Genomic DNA, 25,138 nt, shown 5'->3' with positions numbered 1-25,138 from the left:
GAGAGATTAGAGGTTGGCCCACTGTCTTTGGAAGAAGCTGGGCTCAAATGCTGGGTGTTTTTTCCCTGTATCTCCTTCACTTTCCTCCAGGTCTAGGCTCTTTATAAATAATATCCTAAAAGGGAAGTGGCAACTGGTCACTAGTCTTAAAGCAGATGATACTGGCAGTATTCTGTAGGTCACAGGTCTTGGGGATAAAGGATATTGCCTGTAAGGTATTGAGACCTACACGTATATGGGCATTTAGCCAATTCAGTGGCATCGCATTCTGGCAGCTTTTTGGCATATTTTCGCAGTGATACATAGTCTCTTACATTCAGGCGTCTAGCTGGCCTGACTCCTTTGTTCACATGGGCAAAACCACACAGTAATGGGGTGAGACAGAGGGAGACACAAGAAGACGGAGCATCTGAAGTGTGCACAGCACCTTTTTCATTTTTACTAAAAGGAAAATGTGAACATTTTACATTTTCACTAAGTCTAAGTCTAAAATTATATTCAGATTCTGTTTTCATTGGCAGAAGTCAAAGTCAAGCTGACACACAACTTCAAACATCACAGGTTAGGAATAAAATCTTGTCTGTCCCCAAACTGTACTGCCCAGTAGCCAACTTTTGGCCAGTCACCTACCCAAGTAGAGCCTGGCCTCTTTCCTCAGGGGATTGTAATGTAAAATGTAACCAAAGGCAAAGAGAGCCCGTCGGGATGGCTTGCGAGGATGGTGGTTGTAGGGATCCAGGTGAGCTGTTTGCTGGCCATCGCCACCTTCCTGTGTCCCCAGACCCCGACCCTCTTCCTCCATGTGCTCACCCAGGGGGCAGGGGGGAAAGGGGATCTTGGCCCAGCCTTGTAGAGTGTACTGTTTAGCCGTTATTGTTTTGATGGCAATGGAGGAGGGAGAATGCTAATTGTGAAAGGAGGATCCACTGGGTAAGAAAATTCATTTCTCCACATCCTCAGGAGCGGAGTTAATCACCTGGGAGGTCGTGCAGAGGTCGCTGGAGCTGCGAGCTATGTTGGAATAAAGGTGACAGCAAGTGAGGAGTGGATCCCTATTGCTTCCACCCCCCCTCCCCCAGCAGATTTCTCATTCCGTTTTTGGTATCCTTACCTCTGGACAAAAGATCAGGTTTTATGCTAGAGGAGCGCAGAAGGCAATCTGAATAGATGTCCAAGTCTTTTCCCATTTTTCATCTTCTCTCTCTGTCTTTTTCTCAAGTCAGAGAGGAAGAGTAAAATTCAGACTAAGGTTTCGGTGCTTGCTAATGACCATGCTGCCCTCACTACTGGGCTTAGGGTGTCAAGCTTTAATATCAGGGATTTTTTAGCATCCCTAAATTTGCCTTTCATTTTTGCTTCAGACACTATAAAATAGAAGTGGCAGGATTGCTGGATACCCCTTCAGACTGGTCCTTTGTATGGAAAAGCAGTATTTAGAGAGAAACAAAATACAGGCCATTGCTCAAATCCCTTTTAAAAGTATAAGCTTCCCTTCTGTTGATAAAAAGGATAGCCCTTGTGGAATAGATAAATAATGTCTTGGCTGAAGTTCTTGGTCCATGGATACAGTCTAAGTTTTATACAAAGAGGCCAGTGAAGAGAAGATAAATATAGAGAGAAAAAGAAAGAGGCTAAGACACTGAGTTATCCCAAAGGGCATTCCTGTATTAGTCATCTTATAAAAATGATACGTACCACAGAATATCTATTTTTAGAGGCCAGGAGGTTATGTGAAGCAGTTCAGATGTCGGCAAAGACCCAGAGGCCAGCTCCTAGCGATGATACTGGATATTTAGATATTTATTTTCTTTATTTTAACTGTGCAAAGCTGGTACTGACCACATGGACCTGTTGGCCACTTGGGGACAGTGTGACAAGTTCCATGTGCCTCCTCAAAGACATCTGAGACCCAAAGTGATTCTTTTGTGTTATTTTTGTCTGTGGTCTAGGCCTGGGCACCACACATGCACACACACACACACACAGGAGCGGCTCATTATGCACACTCTTTAATTATCACACCCAGCGGAGACCTATTTCAGAAGAGGAAAGGATGTCCCCAGCTCTCACACTACGACTCAACTTTTATTAAAAGCCTGAAGGAGCATGAGGAAGAGACCTCTCCATTCCTCCTAATGACCTGATTAGGGTATTTTATTTCAGCTCTTTCTCAGAAGTTAAATCTCAGCTGAGTGTCTAGAGGCAGGTAGCTTGCAGCTTCTCTCCAGGGCAGAGCACATGCTAGCTGGCTCCTGGGCAGTTGCAAATCTGCGGGATTTAGTGATTGGAGCTGAGGTAAACCACACCTGAAATGCACAGCCTTCTCACCTGCTGCCCATGCGCTTTGCTTCTCTGTCCTTTATTCAATCAAACCCTGTTCCAGGAGGCTTCTCGAAGCTCCACTGTCTGATTTTCTCCAAAGACGTGTCTTACCCTGGTTGGGGGCTGCTGTCATAGGCGACCCTGCATAGCCCGGATGATTGGACTTCTGTCTGTCCATGACCCTCCTCCCTTCTTCCAGTCCAGAGTCCGGGGCCTGTTTCTACCCCATGCTCCATGCAGGTAGTCAGACAGATTCAGGGCTGGAGAAAGGGACTCAGGAGTACATGGTGCCTCTCTCCAGGCCACTGGGGTAGGCTCTGCAGATTTAGCAGAGAAAAAAACACAGGACCCTGGTTCAGTGTGAATTCCAGATAAATGACAGGTATATTTTTAGCGTAAGTAGGTCCCACACAGCATTGGGACCTACTTATATTAATACATTTTCATTGTTTATATGAAATTCACATTGAACTGGAAGCCATGTATTTGACCTGGTGACCCTCTGCCAGGGCACCTTCCTTGGGGGCAGTCACACGGGCCCCAGCCCATCCTAGCCCCTCTTCAGACAGACAGCACTTAGGAAAGAAGAGAGGACACCACCCTCTGAAATCCGACTGGTGCTGATTTTTTTATCCTTAGGAGGACCTGAGGTTCCCTGGCTTGGGCATGACTCCCAGGGCCCTTTCCTAGGAATCAGCGGCAGCAGCTGGGGGCTGTTTCATTCTAACCCCATTGCCTTGGAAGACCTGGAAGTTACTGCAAATGCTCAGGCCAGGGCATGATTCTAACGGCTCTACAGTGATAGAATTAAAATATCTCATATTGGCACTGCTTTTCATTTAGACTGTTCCAAGCACATGTTTCGTACTTCCTGCTGACCCCACAACCACTGAGTGAGACAGGACTTGTAGGAAAATCGCTCTTGGGGACTTGTGACTTTACCCAAAGCCTTGTGGCTGACCACTGGTGGGATGCATTGAGGGCAAACCTCCTGGATTTTCTTTCACTGGCCTGTCCGTAGACACAGCAGCTGCCTGGGCCTTGCATCCTTTCTGGCCACAGGCAAGTGACTCAGGGTAGTGCCCAATTGCCCTTCTTTCCTTTGCAAGGCCTGTCCTTTTTCTAGCTCCAGGATATTAATTATGCAAAGAGGTAACCATAACTAATTTTGAACGGAGACTAAATAAACCATGGTTATTATTAATTTCTTTAATTACATATTACATTTTTATGTATTTACTTCTAAAGTAGTCCATTAAAGTTCACAAAATTCAGAAAAAAATTAACATTAAAATAATAATCTCTAAGGTCCACTCTCAATACACTAGAAAGACCCTTATTAACATTGTGTTTTTTGTTTGTGTCTATTTTTGAGGCAAACCTGAATACACATGTCCATTCAAATTTGTGTAAATGCCTTGAAACACACTTTATGAGATCAATAATGTCCTTAAATATTTTATCCTGTTTTTTCACATAGTGTACCCCACATACCTTTTCAAGGGCATTTAAATGTTCTTTAAGAGAATGGGGTTTACATACTTCCCAATATTCACATCTGTTTCCTCTCATGCCCTCGGGGGGCTCTGAATTCTAACTAGGCCCCTGCAGAGCCCTGATGTCATGGGTCAGTTGGATGGAAAAGGTTCTGGATGGTTAGAAACCCGTGTTCACTCCCGGCCGGTTTGTACTGCTCAGGAGACCTAAGAAAGCCAGCCAACCATCGTGTCACGTTTTCTGCATATGAGAAACGGGAATGTGCCCGTGTTCTTCTCAAGCTAGAAGAAATGGAAAGACAAACAGGACTTTAAAAGAAAATGTTTGGGTATGTCTTCAAGGTTGGGTGCTCCCGACATACATAAGCTGTATTTATGCTTGTCTGGGCCCCACTTGAGGGTTCACACATTATTCTGGCTCTTTGAGAAGAAAATTCTCTCCTGACACTTGATGAATATATGTCATCCCTTGTCTGAACTTAAGTGAAAATAAGCATTTATTGAGCACTTAGGATCCATACACCCATCTTTGCATTCAGCCAACCTTTATTACATGCCAACCACCTGCTGGGCACTATGCTGGGCACATGGACATGAATGATTCCACTTCACCCTCCAGAAACACCCTGAGATGTCAGTATTGTTATTATTAAGGCTCCTTTAAGAAATATTTTAAAATAATTATAAGGTCACAGAGGTCGTTGAAATAGTACATCGAGTTTTAAATACGCTCCATCCAAATCTCCCCAGTGGTGAATTCTACCTTTTTCCCCTGCTCCTTTCCTTCTCCCTTCCCTGCCTCTCTCTTTCTCTTTCTTTCTTTTATACAGAAGGACACCAAGGCTCAAGACAGCTAAGTAGCTTTCTTAAATGAAAAATCGGGATAATATATTTAAGGACATTATGAATTTTAAAAGTGTGTTTCTAGGCATTTACACAAGCATGAACGTATGCATGTATTTATGTGTGCCTTAAAAAACAGATACAAACAAAAAGACCAAAACATTAATATGGGGTTGACAGCATGGGTGGTTCACAGAAGCAAATGCCTCCAACTGCACGGGTCCAGCTTCCTTCATGATGGACGGGATTCCAGAGAATCATACCTTGCTACTTGACCTGCCATGAGAAGGAGCAAAGGGCTGCTGGCACCGTGGAATTGGATGTGGCCAAGGAACTGAAGGGGACAGAGGAAAACCCTTGGAATATGAGACCCCTGAATGCTCAAATTTCATGAACGCATGCATGTATTTATGTGTGCCTTAAAAAACATACAAACAAAAAGACCAAAACATTAATATGGGTTTCCTCAGCTATCAAAGCATGACAGAGTGATGGTTATTTTCATATTCATGTTTTTCTCTATGTCTTGATGTTTCATTTTTACATTTCCACCTAGTTAGAGGAGGGTGGAGACTAGGATCTAACTTGGGTCTGTTTGAATCCACATAAACCACCTCCACCTCCCAGGGGGATGTATGCTGATTCATGAGAGCCCAGGGGGAGTGTGAAATCTTTTATTTCAAAGCCAGGAGTACCAGTCAGTCATTTCCCGCTTCCCAGCATGCCTCAGGACGCCCCTGATGTAGCCCTTGTGTCCTAGAGTGGTTTTCTTCTCAGCTGGGGGAAGAATTTGGGTTGACTTTTGAACACTGCAGGTAGAAACAAAAATAGAACCCCCTGACCATTTGTTTCCTCTTGCTGACACCCAGCTCTGCTCAGTGGGGCTGGAGGAGATGCTGCTTCTATAAATATACAGATGCAGGGGGATCTGCCTCCGGGTCATCAGCCCCTAGATGGGACTGCAGAGAATGCATGCTACTGCAGGCACCCAGCTCTGAGAAAGCTCTGGATTTCTGAGACTCCCTGAACATTTAGTGATCGTACATAAAAAAGCCAAAGACAGCCAATTTCCTTTTCAGAGTTTTGGATTTTTCTGTCCAGAATGCATATACACATGTGTATTCAATAATAGCACTAACACAATAGGAAGCTCTCTACTGGCTTCCCTCTTACCTCTTTTCTCCCATCAGATTGATACCTGAATGCCTTAAGTCAAACTGTGTTTTATTCAGAGAACGGGTTACTTGAGATATGGTTGTGACATTAGCCAGGGCCAAGCCCAGCAGCAGTTCCGCCAAAAGCCTTCATGCGGAATCTGGATTTCAGGACAGGAAGAGCCCAGCTTCGCTCTGTTTTTGCTTGGCTTGGATGCTTTTGCTCAGTTCCTACCCAAGTGGCAGGGGTTTTCGCCAAGTGCTGGATAAGTTCCTGGCCACGGGGACAGTGTCTGTTGACAGCATGGGTGGTTCACAGAAGCAAATGCCTCCAACTGCACGGGTCCAGCTTCCTTCATGATGGACGGGATTCCAGAGAATCATACCCTTGCTACTTGACCTGCCATGAGAAGGAGCAAAGGGCTGCTGGCACCGTGGAATTGGATGTGGCCAAGGAACTGAAGGGGACAGAGGAAAACTCTTGGAATATGAGACCCCTGAATGCTCAAATTTCACTTTTCAAAACTGCTGCCTTGCTTCTTTTCTGTCGGTCTTGAACCATCATGTTGCTGGGCCATTTTACCAGGACACCCTTCTCGGGAGGCCCCCCCAAATCGCCAGATAATATTCTCTTCCAACTACCACGGGATTCCTACCCACACTCCCCACCCTCACCCCCCGCACGCACGCACAGTCTGCTCTGGGAAGTGGTGTTGCTGATCCTGAAATGCGATGCTGGGACCCCATCAAGATGGAAGCACCCCAGATTCCTGTGTCATGAGGTCACCAAATATTGGCATTAGAAAGGGAATTTGGTAGACATGAAGTTTCCGCTCTTTTCCCTGTTGGGACTTTATCTGCTGAGCCCGAACGAAGGGAAATATTTTCAAGATCTTCTACTATGAGATGCCATCGAGTGAATGGCTTCTTTTGTCTGAGGGGTTGATTCCTCTCTTCTTGAGGTTATTTAGATTCCACTTAAGCAAGGTAAGAAGGCCAGCTTAGGGCTATATTTGGAGACAGTGAAGCAGATGGAACTATTATCAAAGAAAACAGGAAGCTCTGATATTTTGTGGGCAATTTTATTTTGGAGGGGGGAGAGCTTTGGGGAACCAAAATCAAACTGTATCTTTCTAGTAGAGATCCAAAAATACGGTCTATCCCTGGAAACAGGCAAGTTTACAGAACCGCAAATGACACACAGCCATTTCCACCTGAACGGAGCCAGGTTCCCCTGCAGGGCTGGCGGGCTGGATTTGACTGGTACCAGCTCACAAGGGCCAAGTGTTAAATTTTCAGAAATTTCGAGTCAGTGTTTATATACAGCCATCATTAAAACCTAAATCATGTAAACTTAGAGTCAAATGCCTTCGATTTTTAAAAACGTACTAAGTACTCAAAAATCCTCACTCTCTAACTGACTCGCTGTGTTCTCCTGTTACCTATGCTTTTGTTATGCTCTGCACCTATTGTACCACGCAGTGGGGGATCACCGCACATCCCTTCCCACCCCCACATCTGGGGACATCACGGGAGCTTGAAATTGACCAGGGTGCTGCAAATCAAATGGCTTCTCCTTTTTTTTTGCCTGGGAGAGCCAGTTGTAAAATATTTACCAGCACACCACCCATCTGCAGGACCCATCCCCAGTGTTTCAAACCAGGAGCTGGGCCTGCAGAGTCAAGGACATGTGTGCCTGGGCAAACTGCCTCTGGCCGTTTGTCAGAACCTACAGTTAGTGGGCGTCCATCCATTCACATCTGAGGCAGAAGAGACAAGAAGATTATTGTACATAGGGTTGAATGATGTGAACTCTCACATCAGTTCGTTTCATTTTTCCTAATGAATTGAGAGCCTTTTATACCATTTAGCTACTGTCCTACAGAAGCTTGGCATTTTAAGGCAAGGAAGTTCATTTCCTCACGTGTTTCTAAGAATCTTCTTTCCAGCCTTCTATATGGGCTTTGACTTACAGGCTATGATTATCAGTAACCATATGCTTTCTCTAGCTTTTCTTGCCCCTTTCCTGCTTGGTGCATAGCATTCTTCATGAAAGCCACAATTATTGCTAGAAAAGACCCCGACTCCTGAATATTATGGTTTTGTGACAAACATATTAAGCTTTTCTATCATGCCGTTTGCAGCTTTAATCATATTTAAAAAAAGAAGGTTGAAGAAACCCAGCATCTTCTTTTGTTGATTTAAATGAAGGGAACTCAAATATATAACGTCAAAAACCATTAGCAGTGAAAAGTTGCAGCTGAAATTGAATGATGAATTTTTCAACTTAAAGGGATTTGAAAAGTTTACTCTGATTTATTCCCTTTTTTCCCTCTCTTGGAATAATATAGTTTTGCTTGATCTTGTTGCCTTTCTAAATTGATCAAGTGGCTGCCAATATTTGGAGGAAGAATAAAAAGGAGTCCAACCTACTACATCTTTGTTTGATCCTCCAAGGCCCCTCTGTCCCCCTCCAAGTGCCTTCGCTGTGGACAGAGCCATGTTTTAATATCTGTTGTCTTGCCAAGTCAGAAAGGGATTCACTGTTCTCAAGGTCTCTGGACTATCACTTTCCCCAAAACATCCATCCCGGGTATTGCGGGAGGCAGAGAAGCTCTGCATAGCTATTTATTTTAAGTGCCTGATTAAAATTTCATGAAAACAGGAAGTCAGGGGAAAAGAATAGATTGCAAGAGCGATGAAATCCGGGGCTTTGTAATTTTTAGCTCACAGGGAAAAAAAAAGCGTTAAATCGTAAGGAAGGTATATTTTCAGAATCGTGCTGTGGCCACTAATGGCATATTTTGTCACTGGCTGGGGAGCTGGTGAACTAAGAATGGGCCCAATTTTTTAAATCTTATTACACAGTTTTGCTCTCATTTAGAAATTGTCACCTTAAAGTAACCTAATGCTGCTCTACTTAAAGCAAACCTCCTGCACTATCTCTGTGTGCATGCTGACCACGTTGCCTTCTATCTAAGCAGATATAAATGTTGTCCTGACACAGTCGAACAGCACAGAATCTGTCTGTCCCATAAGTTGGTGTTGCCTAAGAACTTAATCTTATCTAATTCCCATATCCAATGGGATAAAGAGTTTTGGGGAAAGAAAGTAATGGCATATTTTTTTGCTGGATGACAACTGAATTATTTCTTTATTTGGTCAATGGAAAATGATGTTTCTCCAAAGAAATTTCTGTCACCACTTAGCTGTCGAGGAAGTCAGCTTTCAGAAAAAAAGAAAAACATGAAGAAACCATAGGCACACTAAAAATTTCAGTGCGACCCAGTGTAATTGTAGGGGCACAAATGACACATCAAATGTTCCTGCTGTGATGCTGTTCCTGGTCATTCCAGAATCCCAGATGGATGCTGGATAGCCAACTGTAAGCTTCGGGATCTCAAGCTGAGCTGTCATTTGGCTGACGAGACAGGAATAATTGCAACAGGCTAATGGCTAGTAAGTTTCATTTGCTCATCTCAAATAAATCCCTCTCTGAAAAAAAAAAACCGGCCTCAAAAGTCCAGTCGCAGAGGGAGGCGTAATCCTTAGGAGATGGGTCGGCATGGGGCGGGAAATCGAGCAAGATGGAATTGTGCGCCCCCCTGGCTGATGCAGCTAACTCACTTCCCCTCCCCTTAGCAAAGGTTAAGCCCTTTAGATCTCTTTCTGGGCCTCCCATTTGTCCGTGGAAACTGACCTGCACAGGGTTGAGAGGCTTTTATCAAGTAGGAAAAGCAGCTGAGGATGCTGATGGGAACAGTGGGACGTCAGGGCATCCTTTCCAAAGCTCCTCAAATCCCCCTGGGCCTGAGTAGGCTTCAGTGTATCGGGGGAAATCCAAGTATCTCCAGGATAGGTGTGTATGTATTTACACAAGGTAGCTTGGGGTCATTTCATGCTGAATACCACAGGACTGTCACAGCTATGTTAATTGAGGTAGAAGAAAAGGTAATAAACCACAGTAAACATTTCAAGTCCCCTCAAAGTTGGAAGGCCAGTCATTTAAATGAAGCTGCTGTTGGCCTAATGAACTCATTGCCATGGGACTGAGTTGGTAGACAGGCCTTGCTGCATGATGATTGACACCACTCAAGGACTTATCATTTGCACAATGTGTGACAGTGGATGAGTCATTGCATCTCTCTGTCCCTCAGTTGCCCCCCCATCTGTAGAATGGGGCTTCTGATAGTTGTTATGCTCACTGCTCCCCACCTCTGTCAGCACTTTCTCAAGAATGGGCTTTGTTTGCCTTGGAATTCTTTGCTTACTCCCTCTGCAAACTTCACTACCTCCCTGGGTAGCCACTGTCTCTTGCTCAACAATCCAGTCTCACCATTCAGCAACGTGTCTGGCCACAGTAGTTGCACCGTAGTAAATATTTGTAGAATGAATGAACAAGAGAATGAATACTTTAAGACTGCTGTGAGAATAGATATAAGACCATATGTCACCACTCCTTGAAGACTTTCAGAGAGCCAGCATTTCCTGTGCTGGGGTCAGGTCTGAGCAGAGAAGGACCCGCTGTTTCCTTACCACCGCAGGGGAGCAGCTGCAGAGAGGTGTTCTCCTCCCAGCTATGGTGAAGGAATAATGTTAGCACAGTCATAGCTGGGAGAGGAATAGTTAATTGAATGGAATAGATAACTACTCTGGCTTTGCCACATAGAAAACTCTGTGCTGTAGTTTCATGACCATATCTACTGTCAAGCACTATTGACAAACAGATCAGGAAAAACATACGAAGAAAAGAAAAACAACTAGATGCTAGGAGGGAAATCTCTTGGGAGGAGCATTTGTATGATGGGTCCAATGCTATCATTCAGAAAACCCTCAAAATTCTTTTTTCCATTCCTCTGTCTTTCTCCTTGTGCTGCATATGATTTTGAGGCAGAAGACGTGGTGTCTCTTCTCTGGAATTTGGAAATCTAAGCCTGGTGCTCCCAGGGAGATACGCTTCTCAGAGTTCTCCAACTGCATAGCATTTATGAAGCAACTTCCTCCAAGGAGCCCCAAGCATTTAGAATCCTAATCAAATTCAGCCTTACAACATTCCGTGATATTAAATGACTTTTGCCCAAAGCTCCAGCAAGCAAGCCATCATCGGATTGGCAAGAAGCCTCTGTGATTTAATCACAGGCTTCTGTAGACTCACAGAGCACTTTGCGGAGACCTTGCTCACAGCATTTGCTGTGCTTTGCCTTCAGATACGTGCATCCATCCTGCATGCATTTCTTTCCCCAGCTTGACTGTAAACTCCCAAAGCGCAGGGGCAACATCTAGATTGCCCTGATATACGTACACAATCCTGGGCAGAGGGAGAGGCGTATTTGTCTGCAGAACTGTATTAGGCATTTATATTTACTTCGTAGCTATTCTGTCCACTCCCGCAGTAGCTGCAGGTGAGATCAGGCCCAGTTCCTCTGGCAGCTCTGGGCAGGGGAAATGGGCCTCTGTTTGCAAGCTTGTTACTCTCCTGTGTACTAGAGTCATTGAAGCACTATCTTGCCTGCATAGGATGATTCATGCCGAAAGAGAAATGTGGCTTCTACCCAAGAGAAGCTGAGAGTGGCATTGAGGAAATCAAATGACACTGGGACAGTGGAGGGCCCTTGGCTTGGGGGCTGAAACCACCTGGATGTTAGTCCAGGCTCTATTTCTCAGTAGCTCTGTGTCCTTGAGCGAGATCCTCCACCTCTCTGAATCTCATATGCCCCAGGCCGCTATCTCTAAACTCCTACACATTTTAGATTGTCTGCCTTTGAGCTCACTGACCTCTGAGGTAACACACCTTTTCTTCACATGGACTAGATTTCCCTGTGAGCATCATTTTCCATGGCTATTTCCCCAACTAGAAGTTGAGGTCTTTGGAGGCGGTGACCACAGTTTATTCATCCTTCCTTCCCTGGAGCCCACCATTATTCCTAGAAAATGAAGATGATAATACAGTCACCTATCACACAGGATTGTGAATTAGAGGTCTATTTATGGAAGTGCTTAATATGGTGTCTTTTTCACATAGGAAGCATAAAAAAGCTTCTGGTTCTTGTAATGTTTATTCAGTGAAGGTATGAAATGAACCATCCTATTGGAATAGCTGGCATTTTCCCCATTTTACAGATGAGGTAACTGAGTCTCAGAGAGACAAGTGTGTTGGAAGTTCTTGTGCAAGAAAGATGCAGCCGACTGGTGTGCACATTGTGTTGGTGTTTGGTGATGGCGAGAATTTGCAGAGGGTAGAAGGATGGCTTTTTGTTCAAGAGACTCTAAGAAGGAGGAGGCTCTTGCTTACAGTGGTTGGGGAACAGTTCTGTTGGGAAATCCTGAGCCCTAGAATTCCGGAGTCCACAACAGGAAGAACCTGAAAATCCTGTAGGAAATGTGTCCTGAGGATTAATGGTGGGTCTAAATGCTGAGTGCGGACTTTCTCTTTCCTCATCTGCATTTGGGAGATCTTTACTTTTCCTTTTTAAAGATCAATGTGCTATATTTCTTTTCTTCTGAAGATACATCTATTAAACTAACAGTGGTTGAGTGCGCAGACAATTCCCCACCATGTAATTAACCCCCTCGGGGTCCCATTAAGATCCAATGATATTTTGTGATTTTATTAACTAAAAGTAAATAGGGACGGTAGCTACTGGGGAGCTCAGATTTAGAATTCCCTGTCTCTGGAGCACAAGGGGTTCACTTTAACAGTGTGTTCCCTGCCTAAGCATTTTCTGTGTGTTCTCGCTGTTGATTCACTATTGTATTGAATCCTACAGGAGAGTATAATACATTGGTTAGGAGAGAATTCTCGGGAGCTGGGCTTCGGCAGTACTAACTGAACGATCTTGGATAAGTTACTCAGCCCTCTGAGCTTCAGCTTTTTCATCTAAAATATGAGGATGACGATAGTGTTTACTTCCTTGTGGTGAGGATGAAATAAGATAAGCAGCGAAGTGCCCTGGAGAGTCTGAGGCACTTAGCTAATACTCTTCAAATGCTATTGCTCCATAGCAGCGGTAAAACCAGGGGCCCTGGGTGTCCACCTCTTCTTCTCAGGTACAGAGACAGGCCCAGTGGGTAGGTGAACATGGCCCAAGACCACCCAAGTGACAGCTGGGAGGTAAACCAGGTCTGGTTGGCTCCAAAGCCGGTACTTTTTCCTACTCTGTTAGCCCCAGAAACAACTGGCCACTGCTCTGTGGGTACCAGTTAGACCGTAAATAAGAGAAGGCATTTCCATGTACTTCATCCAGATTCCAGAACCCTGCAGGTGAGAGACTGAGACAGAGCAGGAGAGGATAGTTTGGGGAAAGGCATTAGGGGCTGCTAGAGGCCTTTGTGTGCCCCCGGCCAGCTCCTGGATGTGGGAAGGGGCTCAGCATGGCCTCAGTGGAGGCGAGAAGTGCACATGGCCAGGAAGATGCCGAAAGGTCTTTCAGGCCGTGCTGAGAACTCTCATTTCCCTTATCAGAAGAACTGAAGACCGTTGAAGGGCTTAAATCAAGGGAGTGATTTGATCTGAACTGTATTTTTCATCTAAAATATGAGGATGACCATAGCGTTTACTTCCTTGTGGTAAGGATGAAATAAGATAAGCAGTGAAGTGCAAGGGAGAGTCTGAGGCACTCAGACTGCCAGTTGGGAAAGAATGGGAAGGTGTGAGTGGCTGGCAAGAGGGGAGGGGAGGAGAACAGTTGGCAGACAACTGCTGAATGATTTATCGGTGTGTATCCAGTACCCAGAAGAGCCTCGCCTCTTTGCAGTCCTGTTGGCTTGAAGCGTGAATGCACATACCCGGGGTGTTTATTCTATGCAGTTTTGTGTCCCCAGAGGTCTCCAACATCACCTGCTGCCCATCTCACCCTTGCAGATGGGGCGCTCTTCCAGCAGAAGTCAGTGCACTGGGAGAGGGGACATGTGACCAGGCTGGGAGGGCTGCTGAGTCAGGATGCATGAACTGTCACAAGGGTGTCAGGTTCTAGTGTCTTTTCCCACCTGGCAACAGGTAATAGGACATGAGTAGCTGCCTGTACTGTGAACCCAGAGCATCCTGGAGGAATGCAATGTCACACCAGCCCCGTGGGTTAGGAAATGAAAGTATGTGCCAGCCCAGCTGTACCCATGCAAAGCACAGGCAGGAACCTGGGGTATATGAGAGCAGCGCTGCCTGATGTGGCCTCATGCCAGGCCCCATGGGTCACAGGCTCTGCTGGTCCCCATGGGCTAGGGAAAGTTAGCAGTGATCGCAGTGAGGACCTGGGTTTGGTATTGCAGCTGTTAAGCAGAGAGAGGGAGGCACAGAGCCAAGACATATTCTTTAGACATGACACCTTTCAGGTGCCCTGGAAGGCTGTGGCACACTCGGGCTTGGCATTGAGAACTGAGGGCTCTTGGGAATAGTTTTCCTTGGAAACTTTGGGGTGGAGACCCCCCCATAAAATCCAGTTTAGACAAAGCAGGTTGCAGACTCAGATGCTCTCTCTCATGGGCAGAGCTCACTCCCTCTGTGAGTTATAATAGCACATCCACCTTGTCTTTAGAACCGAGATATTTTACACCCCATCTCCTGGGGGATCATCTGTCCTTGCTTGTCCCTGAGGAGGTTACATTATTGTTTCTAGGTTTCATGAGTTCTGGGTAACAGCTCCAAGTGTGCTGGTCTGTGCTGTGTGCCCTTCGGTAAGTCACTGAACCTCTCTGATCCTCTGTAGTGTCACGTGTACAAAGGGGATGATTGCTCTGGCGCTGCCATAGGCAGGTTATGAGGATCAACCAAGGTAATAAGCTTGAAGAACTTTAGAAAGCTAGAAAGCAGAATATGACTACTTTATTAGTATTAGTGAAAATAATAAGTTACTATCAGTAGACCCTTATTGAGTATCTACTATGTCCTAGGTGCTAGGGATGCTCAGATGTGGGGCACATGGGTCTTCCACTTCTAAGAACTTCTAATCCTCATGTATATATAATAGAGTTAATAATACTAACTAAGGCTTACTATGTGCCAGGTACTGTTCTCAATATTCTATGTGTATTAAGTAATTCGATCCTCACAGTAACCCTACTATGTAAGGCACTATTACCATCATTTCACAGATGAGGGAACTGAGGCACAGAGGGACCAGGTAACTTTTTCAAAGTCAGGAACCTGGTGAGAATTGGTGCCAGGATCAAATCCTTGCCAGCCGGTTGTAGAACCCGTATTCCTAACCACTACCCCGCATGGTCTGTTGAGGAAGAAGCCGCAATGACGGCTTCAGGATTCCCCGTGGTAGTTACCCAAGACATCTGTCTGTGTGCAAAGCGTGGGTTATTAACCACTTCCCCATGTGGCCTTGGGTTCAGCGTTGAAGCCCAGAGAAAGATAACTAAACTCCTTGGTGCAGTGAAGTCACTGACATGATGTCACACGGCCACTTGGAGGCATCTTTCATGTCACTGAGCAGAGTCGTGGCAGCAAGTTAATAAAGGGACCCAGAGACAGTCCTGTAGTAGGAGAGGGCTTAACCAAGGACCATAGCTACAGTGATCATGTGGCCCTTGAGGAGGGAGCCTGGAGAAGCCCATCATGCATCTGGTGCCAACCCCCATCAGTGGCCCCCACTGGCCAAATCCAGGCAATGGGACCCTGGCTGACCTCAGCCACACAAAGCAGCTTCTCAGGGCACAGAACTGTGGAGACGAGGCTGGATATGGGGTCTGTAGGAGTAGACAGAGAATATCTAGAAGAATGATAAATCTGTTTCAAACCCCAGAGTTTCCTGCCACTCGAACCTGAATTTTCAGTCATCCTGTTGCAAGAATATGGCAGTGCTAGTACCATGCATGGACATGCTTGGGAACATCAAAGCTCTGGGTAGCAAGCAGATAATGGTCTTCAATTCTGAACTGACAAGAAATTCAGGATGCCCTCCTTTGAAATCATGTATATATGTTATATTTACACCTGTGCTGAGAGAAGTTCTATTATTTTTATGCAAACCAAGCTGATCCTTACAAAGCTAGTATTCATGAAACTGTACCTGCAAACCACTCCCTCACCAAAAAAAAAAAAAAAAAAGGTCGAATGGCAATGCATTTAAAAAAAGAAATTCCGTTACACATTTGAATGATAGGTGATGGGAAGTCTGACAAGTTACATATTCGAAGTCCTTCCAGCGACACCACTATGAATAGACAATGAGGACACATTTGCTTTTCTCCAACAAACCAGAAGATCTTATATCCCCATGCAATGAAAAGCCCTGAGAATTGGGCCAGAAAGCTGTGCTGTGTTTTACCTGAAAACAACTGTTAAACATTTCAGAGATTAAACTTACTAAAATGTAGGGGCAGGAAGATTGGAGAAGACGTGGCAAACAAATATCAAATGTTCCACTTCTGTGGTGAGGGGCCGGGGGGGGTGTATCTTCCTTTTATTGATTTCATTCTTTCATTTGATGAGGATTGATTGTGCTTCTCCTTGCCTGGGAGATACATAGTGCTGAAAAAGACTGGGACTTTAACATCCAGGCTGTCCTGCATGAGATGCAGCCTACCGCCGTGGAGGGGACAGCCTAGGCTGAACTGGGACAGCAATATTGTTAACTAGTATTTATTGAGGGCATCTTATACAGCAGCTTCTAAGGTAAGCACTTTCCATAGTTTATTGCATTTACTCCTCACAGCAAGCTCCTGAGGCGGGGGCTGCTGTCGTCCCCATTTATAGATGAGGAAAGTGAGTCACGGGGAAGTTAATGAACTTGCCTGGGAACCACCACTGGTCAAAGGTAGAACTGGGAATCATATTCCAGGCTGCTTGATTTCAGAGCCACTGCTCGTAACTACTTTGATGGCTTCCTGTATATTCTCCTTACCTGCCATGTAGCCTCCAGAAAGCTCCGTTCAGTGAGCTTCTACTGCATTCCAGGAATGGCATAGGGAGCCTGTCCATATATTGTCTCATATCCTCATCACATCATGAGGTCACTATCATTTATTATTTTCATGTTCCGATGGGGGAACTTGATACCCAACAAGCTTTTGTGGCATTTCTTTGGCCACATAACCAGTCAATTGCAAAACTGGGATTCAACGTGGTGTTTCTATGGCTCTAAAACCTGTGTGTCAGCTTCTGTGTGCCGCGTTCTCAGCTGCTGCCAAGTTAAGCAGTCAGTATCCCGGCATGGGAACCTGTCACAAGGGGCTGATGCTGAAGCTGCAGGGGCCTGGTCCATTCTCTCCCCTGGTGTACTTTCGTGAGCATGTGAGCTTACACACACATATGCACACAGACATGCAAGCAAGCAGTGTGGCTGCTAGTCCTTATAGGTGCCTTTATACACATCAGGGAAAGGCGAAAGGCACCTGCTTTGGGCAATAGTCAGCACCTCTGTACTGGACATCTGCCACCTTCCAGCTGCCCCTGCTGAAGGGGGGTGGTTTGTTGAGGAGCCCTCAGCACTGTGCAGCTGTGTGTAGGGCTCCACATGACCCATCCCGGGAGCACACAACCATTCATCCTCATCAGTTGCAAGAATGAAATCGATACCAGCAAACCCACATTTTTTCCTGCCACAAAACCTAACTCAGGCACATCTGTTTCTTTATGATGTTTTTACCATTATTTTCCTCACATTCAAATATGGATGATCTGGGAGCCGTTAAACAGTTGTTTTCATAAACGGCCCACCATTGCCTTCCCAGGATCCTCCAAGAGTTTCCCCAGTGCCAGGTAGAGAGTGATTCCTTCTTAGGAGAGAGGCAGCTTGGATGGTGAATTGGGGCTCTTATTGCTCCCCCAGTAGGACCCCTTGAGAAGTCTCCAGGTTCAGAAGCCATGCTATCTTCCACCACAAGAGCCCTGGATCATGCCCCCTCTGTGGATGTGCAGCCCATAGCCTGGGAATGTGCCACCAAACCCAGATGATCGTGTACAAATGTGCAGAGCTGGAAGTTCCCATTTTCCTCAGCCAGAGATCAGAACCAGGAGCTGGTTTGAAAATTGCCTGGAAATTGGCTTGTGGGAGAAACAATTGAGGGAATGAAATGGGCTCCACCTTGAGACAGGAATTGCCCCAAAGCCTGGGGAAGCCCATGCTAGAGATGAAGGGTCTCTGGCTTGGATTCAAGGGCAGAGGAGAAAAGATGCATCCTTCATGGCAGGAAGATGGTCTTGTGCAAAGAGCTGTGGGATCATGGAATAAGCTGCCTCAAGAGGCAGTGAGTTCTCCATCGCGGGGAAGAATCGGGAAAAACCCTCTCTTGGAAGATAGTGGAGAAAAGATTCATGCATCGGGTGGCAGTTTAGAAAGATGACATCTGCTGAGTTAAGCAGTCAGTACCCCAGCATGAGTACCTGTCAGCAAGGGGCCAATGCTGAAGCTGCAGTGGCCTGAGATGCTGAGCTTACAACGAATCGGCGGCCTTCTCCAGCATGGGCCTGCGACTAGTATTTTTGCCACAGCTAATCAGAGTGGCTCGTGTTTACAAACACAGCCAGCCGAGGAGGATATTGAGAATGCAAGGCCGTGTCTGAGGTAAGGCATCTGTGGGTTTCAGTGCTAGGTCTGGCACGAGCTGTTTAGTGAACTTTTCTAAGCCTCAGCAGAGTCCCTCATACATAGGAGCGCACCTATCTCACAGGGATCATGCAGGTTCAGCGGCTCCGTAAAGGTCAAGAGCTTAGCACTCTGTAAGTGACAACGGCAGGTACATGCCGATAGCATCAGGTGCCGAAACTGAACTCTTCTGAACCCAAGAGCATGCTTACTTTGGAATGCTGCATTCTATAACAATATTTATAATATCACTCATAGCTCCAAATGTATTCTGTGTCTCCCCTACTTTGGAAATTAACATACGTTAAATGCAGCAACATTTTATTGTCAGTGAAGATGGTAAAACTTTCCTGGGTAGTCTGGCCTTTCTGAAGTAAACACTAGAATTTATTACTATTTATATGCATATTTTAGGCTGTCATATAACTAACCTATTTCAAGTTTCTCTGTCTCCGTCCCTCTCCATCTTACACACACACACACACACACACACACACACACACACACATACACACATGCATGCACACACACATATTAAAAAAATGTTCCATCTGCTATGTGAATGGTTGTGAGGGGCGACTATTTCCACTCCTTTCTCCCCCTTGTTTTCTTTTTGCAAAGGAAACACCTATTTGGGGTTGGCATGATATTAATAAAAATAATAAAGGAGAAGGTTAGGAGGAAAAAGGTAAATGAAGCAATTCATACATCATCTAGGAGAGACGCAGGAGTAAGGCAGAGAAAAATCACCGTCCCGCAGCATAAACGGGGAGATTCTCATGAGTCAGCAGGCATGCTGCTTTCTGGGCTCCTGGCTGCCACTGCTGGGGGCTCAGCTTTATCCTCTCGCTGGGGTTGGGCCTGGTTTGCAGAGTTCTCATAATTAGCTCTGCTGCTTTTCTGCAGCGGGTGCTAAATGAGGCACCTCTTTTTGTGTCACAGCTTAAAATTCAAAAGAATCCCTCCCTGCCCCAACCACACACCCATGTGCAGGAGCACACACCCACACCCACACCCACACACGTGTGCGCACACACACATGGGGCAGTGTACACAGTGGTGACCTTGACCAGTGTACCTACATGCGGGAGTGACCAACTACTCCCAGTACAGAATGAAAATATAGGGCTTCTTGTTCAAGAAATATTAAAAATTCAAGACAGCCACAGATGAGTGTAAAATGTGCACAGAGCTTACAAGCCAGGGGTCCTGAATGACTGTAAGGTCACACGCTTATGAAGCTGTCCCCAGCTGCTGCCTTTTTAGGTCACAAGCCTTGTGGGTATGACAGTAAATAGAGCCCAAGTGGCTTTACATGGTCCCTTCAATCATCAGCTGCTCCAAAAGGTGAGGGAAAATGGAGCAGAACCTTCCACTCTGGAACCTGCTAGGTCAGAGGAGTGAGTGTCATCTGTGTCTCCTAGGCATGGTAAGAAACAGAAGGCTGCTCTGGAAAAGGTGGCCAGTGACAGTCAAGAGGCTATTGGGAGATGCCCCATTCCAGAGACCAGTTAGAAAACCTTATTAACATCCCAGAATTATACAACTTTTCAATTGCAGGATTCCCTAGAAAGCATCTCTTCTAACAGCCTTATTTTCCCCAAATGTGGACACTGAGGCCCTGACAGAAGGGAAGCCTGGCTGTTATACCCATCTTACAGAAGAAGAAACGGAGGCACATTAACATCCAAAAGCTTTCTGAAGATCACATGGCTGGCGAGAGTTGGTCTTAGCAACCTGATTCCGGATTCCCCATGGTCAGTTCTCAGCCACACCGGAAGGGCAGGAGACGCAGCGTCCCCGCTTCCTACTCCCAGCTCCACATCCCCTCCCCTGCCCTCCAGCCACCGCTCCCTGGCCTGGAGGTGTCTGATGTCCCCTTTCCAATGTGCCACTCCCGGAGGGCTAGGGGCGGATCTCTGTGACCCCTGCCTGGGAGACACAGAAGAGGCACTGAAAAAAGATACTTGTTGGAACGTAAGAAACAAAATAGCTTTGGTTCTTCTGTGAAAGAGAATAGAGAGATCTCCGAATCAGGGCCTCAAAGAGCACACGTCCCCAGAGGAGTCAAGGGCTGGGGCTCTGCCATGCCAGACCCCAGGCCCCGCTGTGAATGAATAACGCACTTGGGCCGAGGTGCCAGACGCCTCAGCCAATCTCCCCAGGGCCTTCCGGCCCTGCACTGGCCTACGCCCCGCTGAACCCAGCCAGGGATGGGAAGGCGAGTGGGAAGACAGGAGAAGGCCTCATCCGAGCTGGTCTCCAAGCCCCAGGGAGGCCTTTGCATTTCACCCAGCAAAGGCCCCTGCTGCCAATATGCTGGCCAACCAAGCTGTGTAAACATTTGTGCTCTTCTGGCAGAGCTGGCAGCAGAGGGAGAGACAAAAAGCTTCTCCTCCCAGGACTGGACGTGGCCGAGTGTGCCCTGCCTTCCTGTGGACTTCCTTCCTCATGACCGCCTCCCCTCTCATCTTCCCCCAGAACCACAGGCCTGGGGGGCTTTCTCAGAGACCCATGTGGCCCACGGCTCCATTTCCCCTTTGCAAAGACATGTCCTATTTTTATTCTGCTTCTGGTTACAGCACCCAGGGCTTGCTCTCCTGACCAGCATGCCTCAGAGATGGGCTCGCTGAAAAAGGCAGAGAACTTCAGGGATGTGCCCGCAGTAGAAGCCCGAGGCAAGTGTAAAGCTGGAAATGAGAAGATGAAGAGGGTGGCCACCTGGACTTCCGTTCAGCTGAAGAACAGGCTCTTTCCCCATTAAAGAGAATGAGATTTGATGAACCCAAGTCCAATATTTTTTAGATAATAATTAAACACTTTGTATATATTCACAAACCTTGAAAAGAGGAAGTGGTTATGAATATTAAATAAATTAGGGTATTGAGTAGCTCTCAGCACAATGACATGTTTATCGGTAGGCTTACAGAGATTTCCAAAGTATGGATATGGCAAGATGCAGACAAGTTGGTAAAATAGGCTGTTTATTTAAATAGAACACTAGTGGTGAATGTAAAGAGCATACATAGATGGATAAATGGATGGATGGATGGATGGATGGATGGATGGATGGATGGATGGATGGATGACAGATACTTTGTACACTTTATTTTCTAGAGCAGTTTTAGGGCTGCAGAAACATTGAGCACCAAGCACAAAGAATTGCCATGTGCCCCCTCACACCCATTTTGGCCTCCTTTGGCCCTCAGTCTTCTGGGTGCTTCCCATCCCACTCCGAGTAGAGTCCAACTTACCCTTCAGTTGGGGCCTACAGGGCTGCACCTTGGGCGTCATGCCCTGTTCTCCCTCCCTACGTCTTCTGTCGTCTCAGTCACATTGCTCTTTCCCACCCAGCAAGCCCCCAGTGACTGCCGCAGGCCCATACGCCTCTGGGCACCCTGTCCAGATACCATGAATGTTGCTTTGGCCAGGTTCCACCCAACCCTCTCCTTGAAGGGACAGGGTGAACCACTCTAGAAGCTTCCTCTGGGCCCCCTCCCTGGCCTTCCTCTGTAGCCACCCTTCTTGGTCTCATGCTTTACCGTCTTACTTCTCTTCTCCAGATGCTTGTTGGCATCAGGCCCTCCCCAAGTGCCCTCCGCCACATAGTGTGCTGCATCCCGACTGAAAGTCCCTCGGCTGGGACGGCTACTGGCTGAGGGTCTCACGGTGCTATCCTGTCAAAGGCGCTGTGAGATACCAGTCACATGGGCAGACTCCGAGCTTGGCCACTCTCGTTTGGCACATCAATTCTGCCCAGGAAATGAAAAGTCATGGACAAAGTCACCAAGGACTCTGAGTTCTCGGGGATTGAGCTTCCTTAGCAAGAAAAGGGGGCTAAGGAAGGCATTCGTTCCAGGGGGTGTCCTGAAAATGAAACGCAAACACAGGGTGTGGGACTGTGCTCAGAGCAAACACTGGCTCACTTTTATCTCCTTTGACTGGTGTAGTCCAATGCCAAGCTCTCTGTTTCTCTGCATTTTTCACTTTAGAGATTGAGTTTCTCCTGGCAAGGAGGAGTAGGACACAAGGGCTTCCTTGTAGCCTCAGGAGAAATGAGGGCTCTTCCTGCACCCTTCTCCCTGACTGCACCTCCTCTCCGCCCCTCCCTCTGCCTTGCCCCCCTTCCTCTCCTCCTTCTGTGGGTGGGCTCCGAGTTGGCTGTGCTGGTTTGGTCTGCTGTGGTCCCATGCCCCATAACTGCCTTTGTCCCCTGGCTGGTGAGTTGCTCTTGTTCTCTTCTCAGGAGAGCATTTGTGCTCTAGGCCCCTGTCCCCAAGGGAACCCCAGGCCCTCCAGGGAGAGCTCTGCCCTGAGGCTGCCAAGCATAGACCCCCTGGTCTCATTTATGGGCCTGCAGACCACCTTGGCCACGCTTAACAGGCTGGGTGGCTGGTGCAGGCCCAGCGGCCAGTGCTGGCTCCCTGGCCGTGCAGCGGCTCAGGCCCTTCTGTCCCCTCCAGCTAGGGTCCTGGGGCCCTGGGAGGGGCTGTTTGTCCAGGCTCTCTGGTCTGGGACAGGAAGCAAGTGCTTCCGGACCAACGGGTGACCAGAAGGCTCTTCCCCTAGGAACAACGGGTCTATTTTTCTGTGGCCTTTTTATACATTTTAATCTTCCTCCTTTGTCAGACTTCCCCCCTCTCCCGTGACTGGGCAACAAGGACGAGCCAGCCCCACCAAATAGATCAAACCCTTAAACTGCCACCTGCCCAGTGGGGAAGGCCTCCTCGGTCCCTCATCACTGCCTCCCTCTGCGGAGAAATGTGGGGACAGGAAAAGAAATCTATAAACTGAGTTTCCAGGTTATAGTTCGCACTGGGTTTTGTTGTGCTTGTTCAGAAAGAAAAATCTTAATGTTAGGAGACCAAATTCTGTTGTTGAGATCTCCCATCTGTTTTCTTCCTCCTTGGAGTTTTTTGGTTTAAAATGAGTGTATTAATTTGAGGCTGATTGTACCCTCGGAAAACAAATGTGGCAACCCTGAAACAGAATCAGACAGCCCCCAGGAAGCATGGTAGTTACTCCATGCTGTGTGCGTGTGTGTGCGTGTGTGCGTGTGTGTGTGTGTGTGTGTGTGTGTGTGTGTGTGTGTGGGTGTGAGATGATGTGCTCACACATAGCCACAACCTTGAGCCGGGGGAAGGAGACGTACAAGCAAGTGTATTGTCCCCTCCAAACTCTGGCAAGAAAATACAGAGAGCAGACCCCTCATCTTAATGTATGGCAGTGCCCGCATAGTCTGTGCTTTATCATCCATCATCCGTCCATCCACCCATCCATCATCCATCCACCTGTCATCCGTGCATCCATCATTTATCCGTCCCTCCCTCCATCCACTCAGCTAAGAATTATTGGGTAATGGTACTGTCCCAGACATTGTGCTCTGTGAGTTATGTGGGACTCTCATTTATTCCTCACCATAAGCCCATAAGTAGGGTGTTTGCTGAAGGTAAGAAAGCAAAGGTTCAAGGAAGTTGGTAGCCTGTCCAAATCATGAGCTGTAAGAGGCTGACCTGGATTTCAGCCCCTTGTTGTCTAACTCCACAGCTTGAGCCCTTTCTGTCCCATGATGCTTTTCCAGTGGGGTGAGGAGAAAGAGGGGGCATCAGGTGGGTGCCGCCAGCTGGAAGGGTTAAGAGGGAAAGGGAAGGGGGGATACGGGCATATTGGTTGTGTCTTGCCTCCTCCCAAAAGGGCTTGCAAACGTCTTGGCTTAAGTATATTTAAACTCAGGTAATAGCGAGATAGCTAAGTTGAGATGGTTCACACAGAAGGTAGAGAGTCCCGTCTGGGTATCTCTTTCTAGCAAACTCTCTGATAGGCAGTATTTCAAAAAAACATGAGTGGAGAAGCTTATCCTGTCATGTTGACTATGAGGACTGTAAAAATAGGGGGAGGTTTTGACTGAACCCCTGCTATGTACCCCTCTATATACTATGAATGTGTGTAGCATACATAACATGCTATGTTATTTTTTTTTTTTGCAGACTTAAATTTAAATTGTAGATTTAGTGATTTAATTTATCTACTAATAATTGGCCTAATTCCACAAGTTGTTTATGGGATATAAAAACAAAACTATGCTTAGGAGATAACAAAAAAATAAAAACAAGAAAATGGTGGGAATAGCAGGTTATAAGAGGAAGTAAAGACCAGGGAGTAACCATAGGGAAGAAGTGTGGACTGTAGTTGCACTGACTGGCCCACACATTTGACGCTGAGCTTCCTGGTGAGCAAAGTGAAAAGGGGAAAAGAATCAGTCATGTGATTTTCCTTGTCCGAGAAGAGAAGCCAAAGTAGTGTCTTGGTGTAAAGATGAAAAGAAGTTCACACTCTAGTGGGTATACATTCAGAGATCCCAGCCACAATGAAACCCACAGAATGTTAAAAAGAAAGCATCAATGGCCATTGGTCCCAGTCCAGTGTAGAAATGGGTCTCATAAGAAAGAGAAGGGATTTTCAGCTGGGGATTAGAGTGGCTTAATTTGTCAGTCTTTGAGAATTTGATTTTCTTTAATTTTGCAGTAAACTTCTTCTATCATTAAAAAGAACATATTGAAAAAAACGTAGGTTCTTTTTAATAAAATTTGTAATTCATCTAAATTCTGGGAGCTTTGTGGTCATGCTGACATATCAGGGTATTTAATGAGGAATTTTAGCTGCTTAGTCTAATTTCTGATGCTTTGTAAGACAGTCAATAAAAATTTGTTGAGTGAATAAATAGAATATAAACAAGGTGGCTGTTGAGCAAAAAGAAACAGAATGAATTTGTTAAGATACTAGAAATCCTTCA

The 25,138-nt window shown here is 46.4% G+C and overlaps 1 protein-coding gene across 4 annotated transcripts in view; it reads left to right on the top strand.

Annotated features, from left to right (window-relative positions):
- MAF (MAF bZIP transcription factor) overlaps window positions 1-25,138 on the top strand; it is a 310,140-nt gene that overhangs the window by 49,802 nt on the left and 235,200 nt on the right. Inside the window, exon 3 of one of the 4 annotated variants that reach the window (XR_012126884.1) lies at window positions 961-20,920. The exons of 2 other annotated variants lie outside the window; for them this stretch is intronic. The gene's annotated coding sequence lies outside the window, so the exon portion shown is untranslated. One more of the 4 variants, XM_073226549.1, reaches the window with a different exon arrangement.

The sequence above is a fragment of the Manis javanica genome, chromosome 17, assembly GCF_040802235.1.
Source record: "Manis javanica isolate MJ-LG chromosome 17, MJ_LKY, whole genome shotgun sequence".
Classification (NCBI taxonomy): Eukaryota; Metazoa; Chordata; class Mammalia; order Pholidota; family Manidae; genus Manis; species Manis javanica.
This window is presented reverse-complemented; position numbering and strand designations above follow the sequence as displayed.